Raw genomic sequence first — 6,698 nt, 5'->3', positions numbered from 1 at the left:
GGTTTAATAATATAACATTTTATAAAGATAATAATTAAGTATTCTGTTAGAACTCAATGATTATCTTAATTATATTTTAGATTTTTTATATTTAAAATATGATGTTTATCATATATTTGATTATGTTTACCTGCAGTTAGCTACACTAATTCAGATATAGAGCTTTAATAAGTTGTACTTACGCCACCTACTTGTAATCTTGATTTTTAAGTGATAGACATTAATAAACAGTATTTTATGCATAAAAAGTGGGTTTTAAGAGTTTTGTCAAATGCTTTATAATATAACTAGTTGTGTACCCGCGCAATGCAGCGGGAGGCGAAATTTGAATAAATGTAAGCCAGTATACCAGTACCGGATAAACAAAAGTGTTATTTTTGGTGAAACACAAGATTTTCTAAATTGATTGTCATCGCAAAAAGTGTTTTTTCTTTTTAGTTCAATGAACATAAAAGAATTTTTAATAAATTAAATCACTTAAAAAGGTTGCAATACAATCACATACAAATATTTGTAAGCAATAGTATATGAACATCTAGACTAACCCAACAAAAGAAAGCTCAATATTTGTCAAAGACCTTCCAGCCTAGTGGTAAAGGCTTGGGCATGGCATAGTCATGAACCCGAGTTCGAGCCCTGGGAGAGGAGTGTTGGCGACATTTAAATGAGGCCATGTTTAGCCTCCAAATTTGCCGGGGATTAGTCGGGCTTTGGCCCGGACACCCTTACAAAAAAAAGAAAAAAAAAAAAAGAAAAGAAAGCTCAATCAATTAATAAAATAGGTTGTAGATCATTAAACTATCATTTACATTCAAAATTTATATTTTCTCACATCTATTAAGGATGTCAAAAGATATTATAGGTTATCTAATGACATCAGTATTTGATAACTTGTATTGAAACTTCTAAACAAGTAAACACATAATATTAGCAAACGTTAGAGTAAGAACAATGAGTTAACCTAGCTTATTACCTAATGAGAATCACAATACACAATTTTGGATGTTCTAATATGTGACATGATACTTTCCGGCTTGGTTTTACAAAGTGAATGTACACACCATGATGAAAATGGGAACGGAACCCTAGGAAAATTTTTATTCAATAAAAATAAAGATTACAAAATGTTTAAATGAACATACCCATACTTACAATATAGAAGGTACCAAAAAACGAAAAAAATGAAGATCCAAACATAAGGATCAGAAATACGCATAACTCCGAACACAAGGACCCAAGCCCAAAACGTTAACTGATAACCGAAATTGGAGTCCAGCCCATATTAAGTCATTTGAGGCCAATGGGATTAGTCCAATCTTCATGATGCCCAAACTCCAAATACCAATCCAACTCTACAAACCAAGGATCAATATATCCCAAAGCCCATAGTCTAAATCCATTTTCAATAATTGAATGCAATATATGGCCCATTCCTTTTAAATGAAAGTCCAAATAGGAGTCCATCCCATAAAGTCAATCCAAAACAACATCCAGTCATAAGTCATAACCAGTGTAAATCCGATCCCAAATAATCGATACTCCCAAGTCCCATCTTCAAAAACAGTCGATCATCAACACCAATAGAACAAAAGAAGCAATCGACAATAATTCTAGACGATCGGGAAACAGTAGACAGTCACAGTCGACATACCATTGATCAGCCCAATCATCCATTCAAAACAATCGACAGTCATTCATGTTCATAACTCAATTTATCAACAGATCGATCGAAGAAGATAAGCAAATCAGCAGATACCATCAACAACAAGTGATCGATCCAAGATTGGACACCCCCTTCAAAAGAAGCCGCACACACCTACAATTTGAAATTAGGGCACCAATCGGTCCGATCAAAAAACCCAAAACCAATGCCAAGCGATCAAAACAGAAATCGTTATGTAACTTTTACCACCATTTGATTTCGAAAACCATTTGTAGCAGCATAGGTTAGATGGTGGCTGCACAAATGATCAAGATTGGATTTTTAACCAAAAATTGTACCTTGAGATGAACTCATATCCGGACTTGGTACAAGTTGGATACAGCAGCTAACAAAGTATCTTGAAACACACAACATGTTTTTCACAAGCATAAAAAAGTCTGGATAAACAACACAATCTTTGGTTGTAAGATTGTTTTTCACCTGATGCACCATACTCCAGAAATTCAACTTTCTACATACCCCAGATCCTCTTATGCTTAAACAACACAATCTTTGGTTGAAAGATTCGAATGGAACCGAGACACAAACAAGGGGTTGAGGCGAAGCAATTGAGAAGGAGAGTAAGAACTGAAAAACAGTAAAAATCATTGGGAAAGATAGAGATCTTACATTTTAATCTAACCAGTTCTCCGTCTATGTTGTTTGCATTGAAACGATGCTTGGCATAACAAAACCTGTCTTGTAAAACTTCTAAATATTGAATTTTTACATCCCGCCTACAAATCCATGATCACCTTACAAGGTGATGCCTTATCACACTCCGCTCTTCGTCCAATTCAAAGTTCCCACGACCAAATTCCACGCTGCTAAAAAAACGCCTTCAAATCCATTATTCCATAATCCAGCACCTATGCATAAACACAAAACCATCACGAGCCGACCTCACATGTTTTATAGATACAAGATATAAACCAAATTATTCATTAGATTACCTTGCTTTGCAATTCCTCCACCTTCACGTCAATATGAGTAACAACTTTGTTAGACCCATATACAATCTCTTTAAAGTGCAGCGCCACCATCACAAGTTGATTCAGTAGATGCATTACAATCGCATTGAAATCCTTCATGAATGTCATGTACTTTTTGAAACTCTGCATACCATCAACCTCAATTTGTCATCATCTATTATAAATGGGGTTATTTAGAAGAATATTTTTTTTAAATACATGACCTTCTCACAGATGTGCAAGTAAAATCTAAGGATAAAGCACCAAGCAATAGACTTTATACCACAAATGTTTCAAGTAAGCAGTTGGCTTAGGATGATGTTAAACTCAAGATACCAAGGAGGAAAGTTAAGTTACCCCTTCTGTAGAGCCTTCTGCACTCCAAACTTCTGAGTAGAAATAAAGGAGTCAAGCAACCCACGAATTGCCATGTCCACATCTTCCTGAGTCACATGCTGCCTCAGGTGCATTCTAGCATGAGCTTCTGACATCTGTAACATTGATTCTATGTGCCTTTCTTATTGGAACTCCTTGCCCATGCTATACATGTCACAAACAATTAATTAAACACAGGCTATATCTTCTAAAAAAGAAAAACATAAAAAACATTCTCAACTTGATTTGCCTAATCAATGTCCTTCCTCTTTTCCTTAGCCAACTCTTTCTCAACATATCTTAACATGCTTGATAGCAAAAAGATTAGTAAGGTTTTATTTTGTATATACTACCTAGCAAGGTAATTCTACCACAAATGTACAGAAGAAATCGAAATCAATATATCATATATATTCAGATTACATAATCAACTACAACAAATCAATTGGAAAAAATCAAGATCAATATCTCATATAGATTCAAATTACAGAATCAACTACAGCAAATCAATTGAGAAAAATCGAAATCAATATATCACATAGATTAAGATTACAGAATCAAGTAATTGGTTGGAAAAAATTACAGAATAAAGTATATCATATAGATTAAGATTACGATTATTCTCGACTGCCTTTTGAGGGAAAAGAAAGAAAAGAACATCACAAAATGAAGAGAACAGAACCAAAAGTCAAGTTGAAGGCGTCGATTTGAAAGAAGAGGACGTCGATTTGGTTCATTAGTTGTGTACATTATCTACACTACATTACAAATACATATGCACACACACATCAAGATGAATACAACATATTTCTGTTTCTGTTTCTGTGTATGTGCATAACTCAATCATGATGGTAATACAGCAGTGCATACATGATGGTAATACAACAGGCACATGGGGGATGGGTTCAAATGAAATCTCAAGTAAAGGGCTGTTTGGTTGTTAATTTCTACACAAATAAAGGGTTGTTTGGCACATATATTTGTATACACATACAGATTTGTAGAATTTTGGGTAAAAGGCGCACAAAATATGGGAAACGTTCCGGAAAATATGGGGTTCGGTCAGTGCCCTCAATCTACAATTCCCACACCATTTTCTTGTCAAATTTCACTTTCAGGAGATGTAGTTACACCCCGAGATTGTAAACAGCAGGAAGCAGAATCACATATAAATCTCATTATTCTATTCACAGTGGGAAAGCTATATATCAAAACAGTTGTAGCTATGACACATCCAACCATCTATTTATTTATCTTACTATATGGTGCTAATATGCAGCTAACAATAAGATAGTATTTTCATTTGTGAATATGTATGTTATTTTGTTAAGATAAATAATAGATGTCTTAGGGGCTATTTACCAACAACAATTAACAGCAATAGGAAACAACAAAATCAATAGAAACAACAAGGTGTTTGGGTTTATAAACAGCAAACAGCAAACCTAAAATAAATTCTATCAAACAGCAACAGCGATAAAAACAACCTACTTGAGGTTTATGCTAAACATGTGATCAAACAGCAACAACAACTATAAAATAGCAAATACGGCAACCTAATCGATGTTTATGCTAACTATAACAACAAATACATAAATAGCAAACATCAAACAGCATCAACAGGCCCTTAGTTCTTCTAATTGAAGTGATTTCTAGACGAGTGTTGTTCTTGATAATACAACACTAATAAAAATAGAAGCACGTAGAAGCAAAAAGAGATGTCATTCCGGTGTTCACATAGTTTATATGTGAAAGGACAAACCACTGATAAATTTCATAACTGATTCTTGAAAGTTGAAAGCAAACAACATTTTGAACATCTAATGATAGTGAGTTTGATATTACAGTCAAAGACGTAGATACTGTATTCAAGATACTTTAGACTTGGAGAGTGTAAAGACTGGGGCTAAAAGTACTAATCTTGATTGCACCAAGATTAGTGGGTAAAAGGAAAATCAGTGCATTTTTAATTTGTGTCATGGACACAGGGAGTACTGCTTCCTCAACCAAGAAGAGATCCAGTGGAAGAGTAAGAGAAGTACAATTATGGATATACAAGTGCAGATAATGACTGTAAGTCAAGCATTTTATCCAACCTGTTGTTTGCAAGACCTTGAATGAGCACGGTCCATGACAATTAATTTTTCCTAGGCATCTATTCAAAGACTTCGATTAAATTCTCTATGGAGCCACAATTGTGCATAAAAAACTAATAAAGCAGTTCCAAGAAACGATGAACTGTTACACTGTTAAATACCAAAACAGAATTTGTAGCAGCAACCTCTTGCACCTGTCTAGCAAATATGTTGAGGAAAACCGAAGTGGAACTTCATGTTACACAAGAAGGACTGACTGCAATTTATTGTAAACGCATTTTATTTTTATTTTTTAAGAAAGTTGTGAAAGCAATTTTATTTTTTAATAAAGTTCCATTATGTTGTTTTCTTGGGCCTCATCATTCGAAGTGCTATACACTTGTCCCACCATTTTCAAATCTTGTGGATTCACATCTTTGTCTACCATATTTGCTAAGATTCTGCTTGTTTCCTACCCATACTTTTATTTGACTACTTAACATACCTGTTTGTGGGTTAAACATCTGTCAACAGATGTCAGCTGCTGCATTTGCTAAGGGCCTCCTAGACTTGGAAGGACAATTAACACCAATACTGGTGTGTCATCTTCTATACATACACATCTTTTTGAGATGGAAGAAGCTAAGGTTTCTTTTTCTTCTTTACCTGAATGCTTTTTGACCGTTGACTCTTCAGAAATATAAGAAGTCTTCACATGGTACTATTTTTAATCCAATAAAATTACAAACCTAAACATGAAATTCATCTGATTCTAGATCTATCACACACAGAGGATCAATTATTTCTTATTCTTTTGCTTTTATATAAGTTCAAAATTCTTTCTGCCATTTGCAGGCTAGATTGAATGACTTGATAACGTCTGGAGTGAAGGCAGTGCAAGCAAATGGATCATCTAAAAGACCGTGGATGGTTGATGGAGCTGGACATCCACTAAATGCTGCAGAGCTTCTACCTACACTGGTAAAGTAGTTATTTATGCTGCTATCAAGGTTTTCTGATTTCGGATGTCAGTTTCAATTATTTTTATTAGTGACTTTGTTATTGCACTTCTTGTGGATAGAATGTTCGCCAAACTTGTTTACATCAAGCACTGGAATCATGCAATTGCCAATTACACAGCCATCACCTTCCTTAGCCTATCCAAAATCATATACTAATATACTATTAACAAACATAAACTTAAAGACAACCTACTAAAGCATACTATCCCTAAACCCTCACTCATAAAAAACTTCCACAGTATGAAACAGAAGCCAAGTAACCATGAAATCACAAGTAAACATGAAATCAAAATGGTTTAAATCACAGGTAAACAGAAATTAAATTAAACAGAGTAGAAAACGAATATGAACCTGTAAACTGCAATCTTTTCCGGTCGCTGCGATTACGAACAAATACCTCCTCTAGATTCTTGATTGACACTGATGGATTGAAGAACATGTCAAATATATATATGCATCTCAGTCGAATTAAACGATTTCATCGATTGGGATTAGGGTTGCGATAGATAAAAATGGGATTGGGAATTAGGGGCGATAAAATGGGCGATTTCAT

General features: G+C 34.5%; 1 long non-coding RNA gene across 1 annotated transcript; it reads right to left on the bottom strand.

Moving 5' to 3' along the window:
* Nucleotides 1–2,352: 2,352 nt before the first annotated feature.
* On the bottom strand, nt 2,353–3,341 carry LOC112508000. The gene is made up of 3 exons (XR_003068590.1): nt 3,031–3,341; nt 2,656–2,817; nt 2,353–2,571 (listed from the first exon to the last, which is right to left on the bottom strand). It is a non-coding gene; the product is annotated as an uncharacterized LOC112508000 (long non-coding RNA).
* Nucleotides 3,342–6,698: the final 3,357 nt, after the last annotated feature.

This window comes from Cynara cardunculus (assembly GCF_001531365.2).
Source record: "Cynara cardunculus var. scolymus isolate 2C chromosome LG 2, CcrdV1, whole genome shotgun sequence".
Lineage (NCBI taxonomy): Eukaryota > Viridiplantae > Streptophyta > Magnoliopsida > Asterales > Asteraceae > Cynara > Cynara cardunculus.
Note: the sequence above shows the minus strand (reverse complement) of the source record. Positions and strands in the feature narration are given on the sequence as shown.